The sequence below is a fragment of the Amphiura filiformis genome, chromosome 18 (assembly GCF_039555335.1).
Source record: "Amphiura filiformis chromosome 18, Afil_fr2py, whole genome shotgun sequence".
NCBI lineage: Eukaryota > Metazoa > Echinodermata > Ophiuroidea > Amphilepidida > Amphiuridae > Amphiura > Amphiura filiformis.
The window spans coordinates 37417512-37434905 of NC_092645.1; positions in this window are offsets into that span (position 1 = coordinate 37417512).

The following is a 17394-nucleotide window of genomic DNA, read 5'->3' on the forward strand; positions in this document are numbered from 1 at the left end:
GAAACAGTTGCGCAAATACGCCAGTATGTGAAAAGGACAAAACAGCAATTTTGCCGTGAAATGACAGAGTCGCGCAAATACGTAGCGCAATACGTCAGTATGTGAAACGGCCAATTCTTCAAATTGCAGATACGATATACTGGGCTTGCGCAGTATAGGTGATCGGCAAATACGTCGTTATGTGATGCGGACATTTGAAGGTTTTGCAAATACGACATAATTAAATTAATTAATATCTTACTAATTAAGCCACTTTGAGGCATGGTATTTTGGTGAATATATAGATAGAACATAACAATCTAATATACCGATTTTTTCAAAAATGTTAAAAATGTCGAATACGTCAGTATGTGATACGGCCGACGAATCTATCATGCTTCAACAGCCCTATACATGTACAACTCACGGCATCCCAAAATACACTGCCTATTGTCCTGAAGGGTCAATGCTGTACTTCACTGACTATCATATAATTTACTTTGTAGCACATGATGCACTGCGGGATATCGTTATGCCAGCTTTATAAACCACAGATATTTTGTTCTTAGCCAGGCAAGGTAATAATCTTTTCAACAATCGTTGCAAACAAGCTATAGTTTCTATTTATATGACAAGAAATTCTTTGTTTAACACTGTTGTTCCAGTACTTTGGTTGTGAAAACTTTTTAACCATAATTCTTAGGTGTCGGTGACATAATATGGCTGGTTAAACTACTCGATATAACTCAACATTGAAAGAAGAAGCTTTTTAACAAATTCTAAGGTTATCCTATGGATGAGAATAAAACTATTACTAAAATAAGAATCCTTAAACTTTAACATTTCATTTAAATTTTCATCTTACGACAGAAAAAATAACTTTGATGATGGCTACCTCAGCTACCTGCATCAAATTGATTAAGCGTCACCTTAACACATGTATCATCAAATACCATCCGCTGATGGTGCAAGAAAGAAAGTTAGAATTATTTCTTGCAACAAGACACTGATTTGATCCATTTTCATATTCCGTTGACCTAATTCATCAGAGGAAGTTAGAAAAACGTCCTTGCAACTTATTAAACGGCACTGGTAAAATTATACTAGTATTTCCGTTTTCATATTATTTTGATCTAGAAAATCATGACATAAATCATGTAAATCGAATGTTGTCCATTCCGTTGTTCCTATAGTCGACATTTAAAAAAGTCAGGCATGTTTGATTTCGTTCTTAATATTCCCGCTCAGAAAGATTAACTATCAGATGGGCATATAAAGGGTTAACATTTAACCGATGACTTCAAAACATGTTTCTAATCTGATGATCTATCATGCAATAAATTATAGTAGATTTCAATTGACCTTAAAAGTAATTGTGAGTGGGACGGAGCCTGTTTTAACCATTTAACTGCAAAACTGAAACAAGCCAAGGAAGCCAATATTCGAGGCATTAGTATTTCCATAGTTCTTGCGGCTCTTGTGTTAAGGGCAATAATGTTTCCCTCCTGAGAAAATGCATGCACACGGGCCGGATCTCATAACATTCCTACTGTGTACTGGATCTCGAACATAGTGTGGAGTTAATGGTCCCTCGATAGATAATACAAGTTACTTTAACTAACAATAGGAATATTGTGTTACTGTTCTTTGAGTTTCGAGTGTCGAGCTTTTAATTTGTATTTGCCATGATGATTTGTAACATGAATAACATATACGCGGGATGACCAGGGGGTCTCTGAATATCCCCACATGTCCTCAAAAATCATGTAATTTACACCGACAACACACATACAAAATGAAACAAAGAACTACGTAAGTATGCAAAAAGTTAACGCATGGTTAACTCAAAACTCGAAACTCGATATTGACAACTCAATATTCTTGAGAGAAATAGAAGGCATCAACAGTACATCATGTACAGTGTGGAACCAGGGCATGGCATCCTAGTATTACGTAACAAACCGGAAGATGTAGTTTAAGTCTAGACAATAGGCGGATTAGCGGCCATTTTGTCTTCTACATGATTTTATTCACGTGTCCTTATACTTTAGTACACAAGTATATCGCGTTAACAGGTTTACAAGAAAATTATATTTTGTGTATACAATATATTCTGTAATAAATCGAAATGACAATGATTGTTCAGGTATTATATGCTTGATAGAATTAAATTGTCTGACCAGCTAGCATTCTCCTCCGCTCAAATGATTCCAGTCACTCCACGTACCGTGTTGCGAAGGTGGACTAAAGCTGTATTAGCGGAAACTTGAAGGGGTTAAAAATGATGAGTTTAAGTCGAACAATAGCGTGAAGTTTCCGGCATTGTTCCTATGCACTTTCACCCTCCTGGTGGAACACTGTGCCCATTACAGATAAAGATGTTGGGAAGTGGCTGTGGTCAGGAACAGATCAACTTATTATCACCGTTATTATCCCTCTGATGGTTACCATCGGGATCTCAGCTAATGGAGCATTTCTTTATACAGTTGTCAAGATACCAAGCTTGCATACCTTGCCTAACCTCCTCCTTTTCAGTCTTGCTATTATTGATACAGTAGGCTTGGTCAATGTTAGTATTTTAGACATTGTAAAATGTTGCTTGATTATCACATGTTAGAACTGAGTGATAACATAAAATAGATACCAATATAATTTTGTTGCAAGAATCTTCAGTTCTAATGCATAAAATGAAGTTTAAACCTCAAATAATGTTATGTACTGTATATATTGTTGTAAAATGTACCAATATAATGTTATTTACTTTAGAAATTAAATTGTGTCTTAAAAATAACTTTTAAGATGGCTGTTCCAATTTTTCTTTATAAAAGGTCCTATGTTTTTCATTTTGACCTACTTACCGGTGTAATTTCCTGTTGTTTACAGTACAACGATAAACCGACATAATTCCAAAAACGTGTGATTTTCTTTCCATTTCATTTCAAATGTCAATGTTTTTCACTTTAACCGTACTGGACACTACCTAAGAGACTCACATGATAAACATATTTCTACTTAAAAAGCGCTTCAAAACCATTTTCAAGGGATACTACACCCCTGCCCAATGTTGTGCCTATTTTTGCATTTTTTTCTTTTAAACTTGATGACAAGTTAGATATGTATATTATAGGGGCAAGGACTACAACTACTGCACTCGAAATTTTATTTCAGCACAGACAACAGTTGTGAAGTTACAGTAAAAAATGAGGGAAAAACAATATTTGATCAAAAAAACAATAACTACTTGCCTGGAGTTGCTGAATTTTCAGTGCAGTAGTAGTCCTTGCCCCTAAAATATCTTACTTGTCACCAATTGGCTATAATATTTGAGAAAAATGCAAAAATTGTCACAAAATTGGCCAGGGGTGTAGTACCCCCGTAAGAGTAGATATTGTTGGTCAAAGCAGCCAAAATAATTGATTTTCATTATCTAAATCAATACATTATTGAAAAATAAAACTTTCGATTTTGCTCTCAATATTCGCGCTCACAAAGATTAACTATCAAATGGGCATATAAAGGGTTAACATTTAACCGATGACTTCAAAACACGTTTCTAATCTGATGATCTATCATGCAATAAGCTATAGTAGATTTCAATTGACCTTAAAAGTAATTGTGAGTGGGATAGAGCCTGTTTTAACCATTTAACTGCAAAACTGCAGTGAACATCTTAACATTAATACAATTGATGTTATAGAAACAAGCCAAGGAAGCCAATATTCGAGGCATTAGTAGTTCTTGCGGCTCCTGAGTTAAGGGCAATAATGTGTCAACGCATTTCCCCTCCTGAGAAAATGCATGCACACGGGGAGAAAACTGATATCGCCTTATATCAAGCCACGGGATCTCATACCATTCCTACTGTGTACTGGATCTCGAACATAGTGTGGAGTTAATGGGGCCCCTCGATAGACAAGTTACTTCAACTAACAATATTAATTTTGTGCTACTTTTCTTTTTCGAGTTTCGAGTTTCGAATTTCGAGTTTTTTATTTGTATTTGCCATGATGATTTGTGTCATGAATAACACATACGCAGGATGACCTAGGAAGTCTCTAAATGTCCCTTAAAGTCTCTAATGTAATTTACACCGACAACACACATAAAAACCGAAACAAAGAAATACGTAAGTATGCAATATGGTTAACTCAAAACTCGAAACTCGATATTGAAAACTCAAAATTTGATACTGGAAGGTCAAAACTCGCAGAATAATAACTCAAATCAACTATAGTATAATATAAACACGGTATCGTGAAACAGAACACTGCTGGAAGGTATTATAACAGGTTCTTGAGAGAAATGGATGGCATCAACAGTACGTCATGTACAGTGTGGAACACTGTGCCCATTACTGACAAAGATGTTGGGAAGTGGCTGTGGTCAGGAACAGATCAACTTATTATCACCGTTATTATCCCTGTGATGGTTACCATCGGGATCTCAGCTAATGGAGCATTTCTTTATACAGTTGTCAAGATACCAAGCTTGCATACCTTATCTAACCTCCTCCTTTGCAGTCTTGCTATTATTGATACAGTAGGCTTGATCAATGTTAGTATTTTCTTCGGATTCACGTATTCGGGTTCTATTTTAAAATACAACAACCCATTTCGAGCATCTCTATCGTGTTTTGGACTTTATTTCACTTCATATCTAGCATTTTATTACTCTTGTTTCAATGTCTCTTTCTTGGCACTTGAACGATATATCGCTATATGTCATTCGTTGAAAAACCGAGTGCTTCATCGCAAGAAGAACTTAACAATGGTCATCACGATTGGTGTCATGACAGCTATTGTTCTTACTGGTCTGCATACATTTAGATCAAATAACTTACAGATGTACTGCCTTGTTTGGCCAGACACGAAAGAGTACCAATCTTATCCCAATGTTTACAGATCATGTGCTCCCACATCGCAAACGTGGAATCTCATTATTTTAATACAGCCAATTGTACTATATTTTAGTCTACTCGTACTGAACATATTTGCGTATTATAAAATACTTAAACAACTTGCAAATCGTCCCGTTCTTGACAACATGTCGGATGCCATTAAGAGGAATCTTGCGAATATGCAGAAAACTGTAGCTCGAGTATTGATTGTGAATGCTACTTTCTTCTTCATGTGTCATTTTCTGAACAGGTTGACGGGGATTATAGATATTTTGGGAATTTATGACATACATTTGTTAACCAAAGATAACACCGATTCATTGCGTACTATAGGTCGTGGACTTCTTATTCTACATAACGCGGTAAATCCATTTATTTATGGGTTTAGTAGTCGAGTGTATCGCAGGGCATTTTACCAAGCTTTTAGATTGACATCATGCTCTACATGTAGCACAGAGACAGACGCTGAAGCCAGAAGTCCAGGACAGTTGCGGCCTCGATAAAAGTCTTGAAGAAAATCATCATCTATATTTTCTTCATCAAAATATGGTTGACATTCATTTTATTTACAAAATTGTACCGTAAAATGGGGTAACTTCGGTCAGCAGGGTAACTTTGGTCGGTCAAATATATTTTTTTAAATGGTCATATTTTCGTACAGCAATATTGTTTTTAGTCATATTTGGTGTAAATTTGTTAAGAAATATGTTTGGAAGAAATAATAGTCGCTCATGTGTAATTTCCTTGAAATTTACGAAAAAAGCGGGATTTTTGACCAAAAATCAGCATTTTATTACACTTTTTTCCGAAAAAATAAAAAATCGATATTTGTGAGCAAGGATGTGTGTTTGATTAATTTTGCAAGGTGTCAAATGTCACAAAAAACAACAACTTGCCCATATTCAGCGAAGATCAATTTTTTGATTTTTTTTTTCCTTCATGGAATGTAATACTGTGACCAAAGTTGCCCCAAAGGCGGGGTAACTTTGGTCAGGTCATTTTTAACCCCTAGGGCACCCTTACAAAATTATTAAAAAATCTTTTTCAACTTCAAGGTGTAGAAGGGAACCCTATTGTCGCAAAAAAGAGTTAATTAGAAATATAATTGGTTTTGTTTGGAAGCAGTGGTTTAAAAACTCTGAAAAGTGCCCAAAGTTACCCCATTTTACGGTACTACATGAGACCATTGCAAAGGCATCTGGACATTTCGCGGACTATATAAAGTTTCTTCGTTTCTCTGTCATTGTATGCACTGGAAAAGGCACACGATAATTATCACCGCAGGCGACACTTTTCATTCCATTGAACAGCACAATCTTACTTATTGCATGCAAAGAAACAGTTGCCTCATCGCGTGGACGTCACTGACACATCAGGATGAAAAATGTTAGAATAATAAGTAATGTAAAATCGACAACATATTGGATGAATGTTTATAGTTTAACTACGTTTTTCAGCGATGTTGAAACACTTTTGGCCAGTGTTTGTACCGTAACGTTCTCTACTAGACTTGAAATAGACAAAATGTCTGTATTGAACTTACATGTATTTTAGAACTTTGCGTACGTTTGCGAGAATTCGATAGTGAAGTTCCCAATTGCTCTTCCACGCAAGCAGCTCGAACAATATGTGTCAAAGGACATCGTCATCGAATGAGAGACTTTAGCTGCGATATGGGCAGTTAGGATATTTGAACTACGTTTGTACGAATCATTTTAGAAACAGATCACCAGCCCCATTAAAATACTCAAAAATTAACTACATGGGTAGGTGTATACCCAGCAAACACAAAATGTTTGAGAGAAAACGTTAAAATGTCGGGTTATATAAAGGGTATAAAACGTTTAAATATCATTCAAAATACATTTTTGAAAACGTAATGCAAAACAATCTAAACAGGATGTTATTAAAGTGTTGACGAAATATTTTACCAAAATGTTTGAACAAAATATTTTACAATAACGTTTGAAAAACGCTTTTATGACCTTCATATAACTCGACATTTAAATGTTATTAAAACGTTTTGAATAAACGTTTTAAACGTTTTTGACATTTGAAGAAAATTTTTCTGTTTGCTGGGTACATGTAGTCGAAGGGTAAGAACCTGAGATTAGCCAGAGCAAAAATGTAGTGAAGCTAGCTGGTATTTTTACATTTTTAATTTTAATATCAAAGCAACTTAAGGGGTGGGGTATGAACGTTTTGACAGTATTTATTGTGGGACATTAGAGCACATCAGACATATCGAATTGCATTCTGAATACGAAGAATGTCTTTCTGATATCAAATAATTTTGATTTTTTGAAATTCGCAATGTAATACACATTTTATGGCAGATGATTAAAAATTGATATTTTTGATATTTAACAGTACTCGAAGTAAACTTTATAACCCAAAACACCAAAAAAATAAGGTCTTTTTGGAAAAAAAATCCATATCTTCAATATGAAAGGTCAAAATTTTCAATTGATCGTCTGCTTTTCCTCCCAGCTACATACACTTTAAGAATATGTCATTAGATTTTTAAAATTTACTTTGAGGAACTGCTATATATCAAAAATATGAAAAATATCAAATTTTAATAATTTGTCATAAAATTTGTATTATATCGTGAATTTCAAAAATGAAAATTATTTGATATCAGAAAGACATTCTTCGTATTCAGAATGCAATTCGATATGTCTGATGTGCTCTCATGTCCCACAAAAATACTGTAGAAACGCTCTAAACGCTCATTCCAGATCCCTTAAGGGAGGGGTGTATTTGTCAACACAGATACCAAAATTTGTGTAATTTTGGAAACTCAAACCTAATTGAGATAAGGTGATGAAAAAACCCCGTTTTACGGACGGACAGACTTTTCAAGTAGGGTCGATCGGTCGGATTTTTTTGGATGCTAAAATGACCTTAAAAATATTAAGATTTGATTTATTTTACACTTTTGGCATATTTTACCAAAACTGTTCAAAATCAATAAATTGTGGCCAAAAAATGGCTGATTTCACATGATGTTAGCAATTAAAAAACAAACGGTCTCCCAAAACATCAAATTTGGGTCGTTCATGCCCGTAAAACAGGGTTGTTTTTGTCACCTAATGGATCAACCTGTATCATCTGTTATTATTGTACGTCAAGTCACATCTATTTGATCCCACAAGAAAACCTCAGTTGAACACATCTCTCTTAGTGTTGCCGATGTCTTATAAGCAGTGAAAGAAGCACAAAGGCGTGGTGAATCAACAATTTACCTCACTGTCCGTTCCAAATGTCCTTGAGTTTTAAAATATTAGAGAGCTTGCGATTTTCGAAAGTCCGTATTATACGCCCGCGCATCTATTAAAAGTCCCGTCATATTAGAGTGATTTTGAATAGACGCACGGGTATATGACACGTACGTTTGGAAATCCCAAGCCAACGGAGAAACACTTTATTGATAACCCATCCAATACCTATTCGCCGTAGAAAATGACGTAATAATCGGATTAACTACCATAGCAATAGAGGAATACAATTTTTGAGCAGATCGCCCTGCACTAACAGCAGATTGCACTAATGTCAGCAAACATAGTTTGAATACAATACCGCTCTTTTCAAAGATACTAATCTTACAGGTGCGAGTGATCAGCCTTTCTTTGGCATCTATGGTTCAATGCATAGGTACCTCGTGAACGTTGTAGTGCAGGGCGATATATTCAAAATTGTATTCCTCTATTGCTATGGTAGTTAATTTATTTATCCGATTAATTACGTCTCTTATACGGCGAATTGATGTATCAACTCGTAAAGAAAACATACTTTCACACAATATCCAAAACCGGGCTAAAGTTAATTCATAACCTTATGAATATTCGCGATGCGTGTGATCCAATCATATTTTATTATTTGTAAAATAGCGAACGCAAATCGAGGTCATTAATATCTCACAATTGACCGCAAATGCGTACCCAGCAAACACAAAAACGTTTTAAAAACGTTTTAAATAAGTTATATCTTGGCTTTTGGTTTCGGTAAAAACGTTTTAATAACATTAAAATGTCGGGTTATATAAAAACGTTTTAAAACGTTTTGTATGAAAACACACTACAACAATATTTTTAAATGTTTTCAAAAAATGTTATTGTAAACTATTTTTGCAAACACTTTTGCCCAATATTGTGTCAATACTTGAATAACATTATGTTAAAATATTTAAACCCAGCAAACACAGAAATGTTCTTAAAATGTTTTATTCAAAACCTTTTAATAACATTTAAATGTCGGGTTATATAAAGGTCATGAAAAATGTTTTTAAAACGTTATTGAAAATATTTTGGGCAAACATTTTTCGCAAAATATTTTTTCAACCCCAAAATAACATTCTGTTTAGAATGTTTTGTATCAAGTTTTCAAGAATGTTTTTGAATGTTATTAAAACGTTTTTATACCCTTTATATAACCCGACATTTAAACGTTTTCTGTAAAACATGTTTGATTGCTGAGCAGTAGATTATCAAAAAATGTTTTTTAAGGTTATGAAAACGTTATATACCATTAATGTACCCTTTATATAACCCGACATTTAAACGTTTTCTGACAACCTTTTATAACCTTTTGCGAATGATGTCGAAAACATTTTGTGTTTGATGGGTAATTGTTCCAATTTTTTACACAATTGACCCGCGTTATTCCTGTAACTTGTTTAAAAAAAAAACACTGTTCTACGTGCACGACTGACCCATATTTTACGTTTTACATATTTTTTTAACTGTATCAAATTGAAAAATAGCCATTTCTTAGCCAAAATGGTTTAAATTTGACTGAATGTTTTTGAAAAGAAATTGTTCTTGAAGAAAATAGGCGGAGCTGGGAATCGAACCGGGGACATCCCTGTTGTAAAATTCAGTGCGTTACCACTGAGCCGACTGACTACTAGCTGTGAGAAGTTTGATAGTAATCCTTGATATTGCTGAATAGAATAAATCAATACTAATAGGCTTATTTATCTAATGTACGATGCTATTCAAAATTAATAGACGTTCCATAGGGGCCTATATACTAGGAATATAATGTGAAATGACTATCAATCAATCAATCAATCAATCAATCAATCAATCAATCAATCAATCAATCAATCAATCAAGTTATCAACAATCAATAATAAACCGATGCATCATGAAATATTACTAATTACTAACTATTATACCAAATAAATAAAAAATAAGTCAGTAAATAAATAAATAGGCATAGGCCTAAATAAATAAATAAATACATAATGCAGAATGCAGATAGTATTTTAGTTAAAAAATTCCAAACATTCTATTATAATTTTCTGCTATACACGCAAAGTACCTGTGCTTTTAATATTCGCGCTCCGGGTCCGCGCCTAATCAATAATAAATCTTTCACCATGCTCACACCATAGTTAAAATACTGTATCCTGTATGATTATCTACTGACCAGGTGCTAAACAACTCAATAAAGTGGATGCTATAACAGTACCCAATCAAGCGTACATATCAAGATCATAGCAGGGCATTATACAAAGAATGGTCAAAGATCAACGTTTCCAAAGAAGTATAGTATAGAGCTTTCGTGCGGGAAACATATGAGATTTGATACGGCGCTGAAGTCTATAGCTGTTCCAAAATCAGTTCCAGGCCCTATTTTCAGACGAAAATTTGCATGTTGTTACAAGGAATTCAAAGTAATTTTATCATCAAGTGACCCACATAGAGGAATACGACATCTATCGTGACACAATCTGCATTCTGTTGCCTGCAAAAGCCGACGATCAGGTAAAATGAAAAAGAAGAAAGAAATAAGCGCAGTGATTTATAGTGCGCTATTATGCACAGGCATAACGCCTAGACGTTGATCCACAAGCCTCAACACACTATGGCCCCACATGATTCCATAAACCATTTAACAACAACTCAGGGATTTTGCAGCTTCACGTGCGCACACCCTAGACATTCCTTTATTGACCTTCGCAAATAGGATCAGCTACCCGAGTTTCGTTCGGGTTACAACTAACAATTAGCAGTAAGAAGTTAGTTGCCTGTCCAGTAGAGCTTACTAAACCACCGCTAAAGTTCAAACCCGCAACCTCTCGCCCGGGCCTCTCGCACCAAAGTCGTACGCCTTATCGATTGAACTAACTTGACTACTTTAATAATGTATATGCTCAACCTTTGTTTACCTGTAGTATAGAAAAAGTAATGATTTGGAAAGTGTAAATATGTAAAGGTCTTTTCATGTATAGACATAAAGTTGCCTAGTATTACTCATGTAATATAAGTTCTGTACAAGTATAGAAAACTAAGTAAATATTTATCAATTTGTACGTATATAACATCTCTATATTCTTCATATTAATAGATGACATGCCTATATATTATATTTGTAAAAATTGTGATGGAAAAAATTGCATTGTATATAAATTGCACATTACAGAGATGCTTCATTGTGTGTTTACATGATAGTTAATTGGAAATTATATATACGCATGCACTTATATTGTAAATAATTATATTGAGATTAGTATCATTGTTAAAGTATACTGTAATGTCATATTAATGGAGTTTGAGAAAAATGGGTTAATTTGGGTTAATTTATTGAACGTTCAAAATCTTGACTGGACAATTCTACCATATATAAACTAACCATTGTAAAACTGGTACGAATCAAGGCCTTGGTGTGTTTTTGGTTGTACCAATTAAAGTGATGGATTTGTCCACCGTAACAGTATTCAATCTCTGAGAGATTCTAAGCGTCAGCTGCGACTTGGGTACCACTTATACAACTTCCAGGGCGGGTATGCAGGCAGATGTACCATTGAGTTGTCCTTTACATTGTAAAAGTTGTGCTTTAAAAACAGACGGACTGATCTGAAAACACTAAATAAAAAGGATGTAAATCACTGTATATAATATGAACAAAACTAAACCAACATTATTATTGGTTTAGTATAGTAGTGCCGTAATAAAATGAGTGAATTGTAAAAACAAATTGTGGAGAAGGTGACAAGAAAAAAAAACCCCTGTCCTACGTGCTCGACTGACCCAGATTTTACAGTTTAGGGATTTTTTTACTGTATCAAATTAAAACGAAAATAAGATTTCGAAGCGGACGTGGATTAATTTTATCTGATTTTTTAAAAAGAAAATTCAAACAATTTGCAAAATATGTTTGCAGATTAATTTTCAGATTTTTAAGCGTTTAGTGATTTTCTTAGGCCATTTACGGAAAGGAAAAAAAAAAAACGACTTATTTTTTTGTCGCCACAAAGACAATTTTGTCCATTCATGTACATGTCCAACTTTTGTGTACCCACTGTAGTATAGAATAAGTAATGATTTGGAAAATGTAAACATAATAAAAAATATACAGGCCTTTTCATTTTTGGACATGGACTTATTATTCATGTAATAAATATTCTGTACACGTATAAAGTAAATATTTATCAATGTGTATATAACATCTCTATATTCTTCATATTAATAGACGACATGCCTGTATATTATATATATATCTTTAAATTGCAATTAAAAAAAAATTACATTGTATATAAATTGCACATACAGAGTTGCTTGATTGGAAATTATAAATACTCATGCACCAAGTATTGTAAATATATTGAGATTAGTATCATTGTTTAAGATATTATGTCATTTTAATCGAGTTTGAGAAAAATGATCCCAACAATTGTTTTGGAACGTGTATTTTTACCACTTGGGTAAATTTATTGAACTTTCAAAATTTTGACTAGACAATTCTGCCATATAACCCAACCATTGTAAAACTGGTACCAACCATGCAAGGCCTTGGTGTGTTTTTGGTTGTACCAATTGAAGTGATGGACATGGCCACCGTAACAGTATTCAATCTCTGAGAGATTCTAAGCGTCAGCTGCGACTTGGGTGAAGTCACCAAAGTGTACCACTTATACCAATTCCAGGGCGGGTATGCAGACAGATGTGCGTACATCCTTTATGCTGGTTTCATACTTTCCTGCCGCTTGCCGCTTTGCCGCTCTGAAGATAAGTTTACTTCACTGCGCAATCTCACTAAAAACGCTAGCGGTGACCAGCGGCAAGCCGATATATCGATCACTCCACCGCTTTGCCGCGGCGGCAGCACCGCTGGGAGTTGAATTCAAGTCAACTCGGAGCGGTGCCGCTCTGACGTATGAGAACAAAATACGATTTTGGAGCGGTGCTGAGCCGCAAGAGTAGCTTTCAGAGTCATGCCGCTGCCGCTTAGCGGTGTGCCGCTCCGCTTGCAGAAAAGTACAAGCGGCATGATGAAGCGTCATGCCGCTCAGCGGCAAGCGGCAGAAAGTATGAAACCAGCTTTAGATTATAAAATTTGTTTTTTAAAAACAGGTGGACTGTTTTGAAAGTATTAAATATAGAGAATGAAAATCATTGTACATAATATGAACAAAACTAAACCAACATTATTACTGGTTTAGTGTAGTAGTGCAGTAACAAATTTAGTAAATTGTAAAAAAAGCAAATTGTGGAGAAGGTAACAAGAAAAAACACCTGTCTCTTACGTGCCCGACCGATCCAGTTTTTACTTGTTCTCTCTCTGTGTGTCAGGTGGCGCTGTGTAGCGCTGCTGTGGTCTTCACAAGAGTACGCCATCTCACTCGATCTGATGCCAAGTGCGTTGCACCTTGCATTCCTTAGTTAGAACCCAGCTTCACGTCATTAGTCCAAGATGTTGGTGGACGTCCTCTTTCTCGTCTGCCTTCCATAGCCCCTTGCAAAATCTGTTTTTCTACACCTCCATGTTTCCTGACAATATGGCCAAAGTACTTCAGCATTTACCTTTTAGGGATTTGTTTAACTGTAGCAAATTAAAAATGGCAATTTCGAAGCCGAAGTGGATTGGTTTTGACTGAATTATTTAAAAGAAAACTCAAACAATTTTCAAATTATGTTTGCAGAATATTTTTCAGATTTTTAAGCTTTCAGTAATTTTCTTGAGTCATTTACAGAAAGAAAAATCCTGACTTATTTTTTCGTCGCCACACAAACAATTTTGTCCATTCATGTACATGTCCAACCTTTGTGTTCCTGCTGTAGTTTAGAAAAAGTAATGATTTGAAAAGTATAAACATGTATAGGCCTTTCCAGGTATGGGTATTAAGTTGGCTATTATTATAGGATCTGTACAAGTATAGATTGTAAATTGTATATAACATCTCTATATTCTTCATTAATACGAAATGCCTGTACTATTATATTATTTTAAAACTTTTTAAGGGTCCATAGTATACAGGGTGTCTCAATAAAAATAGGCCCTGTGAATTAGGGGACGTATATTAAAATGTCGGCAGTAAAATCAAAACTTTTTTGTAGATTCAAGAACCATGACGTTTCGTCTTTAAGATGGTGTACAAAGCATCAAAATCCGTTCACGGGTCACTGAGATAATCGGGATTGTACAAAAAGACCCATTTTAGGACCGTTCCAATGGGGCAATACACATAATGAAGTAAACTCTCAGTCTTGCTGGGTACGAGTTGAAAACATCAACCCACCAACAAATCAATCGATATCCCGAAGAATGTTTTTCACACCGTTCTCTTTGGGTTAGAAATATATGAAAATATACCTTCTAAAATATACATTTCTCAAGCAACAACAGGGCCATGAGGTCAGTTAACGTTCATAATGCATACATGCGTGACCAGGAAAAAAGGTCAAAATGAATCGCGCGAATTGATATTCGCTAGTTGATGCGTTTACATAACTTTACATGGTTTAGGAGTCATTTATTGATCCCACTAATTTGCAGAGCATGTTTCCTCAACTGATTTGCACCAGGACCATCACTCAAACATTATAAATATTGGAAAATGATAAAGAAAACATATAAAGGGTGTATTATTTTTTAAATTCTGTATTGGTGCTCCCTTTCAGATAAAAAAAACCCTGCTTATTTGTTGTTAAATTGCGCTAAAACCTGTGTTGGGATCTTTATGCTGAAACGGATAAATCCTGTTTAGGCTATGTTTTGAAAATCACTAGTCGCGCATCAACTAGCGTTTTTGGGCCACTAAACGCCATTCGTGAGATTCATTCGGGGAAAGAACTCATTTTCGTGTTTTTTGGTCATGCATACTGTTAAACTTAAGTGACCGCTTATATTGTTGCTTAAGAAATGTTTGAACAACATTTTTAGAAGATATATTTTCACATATTGTTAACCCAAACAGAAATGTGTAAAAAAAACCATTCTTTGAGAGATTAAGGGCTGGGGTATGAACGTTTGGACAGTATTTATTTTGGGACATTAGAGCACATCAGACATATCGAATTGCATTCTGAATACGAAGAATGTCATTCTGATATCAAAAACTTCTATGTGAACTCAGCCTTACTATAACGCTATTTTGGTATGCCTTTTTTGTGTACTGGTTGTTTCGATCGTGGTTCATTACTTATGCGCGTGATCCCGTTGACATTGTAACATTACGTAACTTCGATACTGAATAGTTGTTGAGTGCACATAATATGGAAAGCCATTGGGGTATTGTGTGCCTTCCAAAGCGCCTTATAACATGTTCTCATTGTGTTGTGGAATCCTAGCCAGTATTCAATGATAGTCAGTCATTTATCTATAGACGAATCCAACGAGCCAAGTCATGGTCAGGATTTGGTCGGCCATCTTTGGGTCCCCGCAACACCAAAAAGCCGCTTAAAAATCGATGTTAGATTCCTTTGTGTTGTAAACTGTCATCATTCTTTTGTCTACGTGTAATTATTTCACATTTTATGTGAGATTGAGCCGACGGGGACCCAACTTTGGCAGCCATTAAGGTATAGGAATGCGTGAATTTGGATTCGTCTATAGAGGCCTTGCATGCGGTTTCTTCCCCGTAATCATGGCGCAATACAGTCCATTCAATCAAATGTTGTCATCAACCTATTTGATCGTAGTGCATTTTGTTATGTGTGTGAGACGAACTGTCGAGGTAGATGCAATCATGCTTTTGTTGAATGCATTTGAGTAGTCCGCCATATTTACGGGATGATACGTCATATGCACAACCTCTAATTGTCGTTGTATGATTTTGTTCGTTCACTCATTCAAATTTTATTTATTATCATTAGAAGACTGAGCCTATTCTGATACATCCTCCGTGGAAAAGTTTCAAACTAATATAGCTAGGGATTATTGGGGCAGAGGTTATCTTTTGAATCATCTTAGGGGGCTATCATTTTTTTTCGGAAGGGGGGTCCCAAATTTACAAAAAGTCTGCGTCAATAAAATTGCGCACCCCCTATTTTGGCAACAAAAAAATTATGATCCCCAACCCCAAACTGGTATTGAAATCAGTCTTTTTGAATAAAATAAACACACTATCTGTGGTCATCGTGTGACTCCCTACATTTTGGTCATGAAACATTTAATGACCCCCTCCTATTTTTCTTTCCAAGACTTTATGACCCCCGTATATTTAAGACCCCCCTTTCGAATAAAATGATATACCTCTTATTTACCACTGAAGCATAGGCAAGGACACTCGCGCGAATTGAAAGACTTGGCGCTCACGACAGTTCGTCTCACACACATAACAAATGCCTATACGATCAAATAGGTTAATGACAACATTTGATTGATTGAATGTCATATTAACTGTATAGCAAAAACTATTTCAAGGAATATTGGTGTAATGAACAAACTCAAATTCTTTGTACCAGATCGCATTCTTTATACTCTATATTGTACCTTTATCCACCCTTATTTGAACTATGGAATATTAATTTGGGGAAACACTTGCAAAACATATTTGGATAAAATTGTGAAACTCCAAAAATGGGCGATACGGACAGTAGCCAGTAGTCAATACAGAAGTCATACAGCCCCCTTGTTTGCCAAATATAACATTTTAGCAAACAATGACACCTATAAATTAGAATTGGGAGTTTTTATATATAAGTACAGTATTAATGAATTACCGAGCTTATTTGACAGTTTATTTACCCTACGATCTAATATTCATGATTACCAAACAAGAAACGCTAATAACTATAACTTGACTAAAAATAGCAGGGTTTTCACCGATCACGCTGTCCGTCCAGCTGGTCCTATATTATGGAACTCATTGCAAAAATCTTTAAGAGCGTCTTATTCAGTGATACATTTCCGGAACGTGTACAAAAGACACTTAATTTCAAAATATGATTAATTGACGAGCATTGTAGTTTTTTTTGTTGTTCTTGTTTGTTTGTTTGTTTGTTTGTTGTTTTTAATTTCTATTCTTTGCTGTTGAGTTTTCTGTTTGGTAACTTTTCTGTTAAAGGGGATGGCCATCTCCTCCATGATTCTTTGATGGTATTTTAATGCGTATTTTGTATTTTTATGTGAATTGTGGAAATAAATAAATGAATGAATGAAATGAATGAATGAATGAATCATGAAAAAGACACATAAAAGATAAAATAATAAAAATATATAAACAATGGTAAAGATAAAATCAAGAAAATAGAGAATAAAATGTCCTCAAATCAGAAAAAAACATT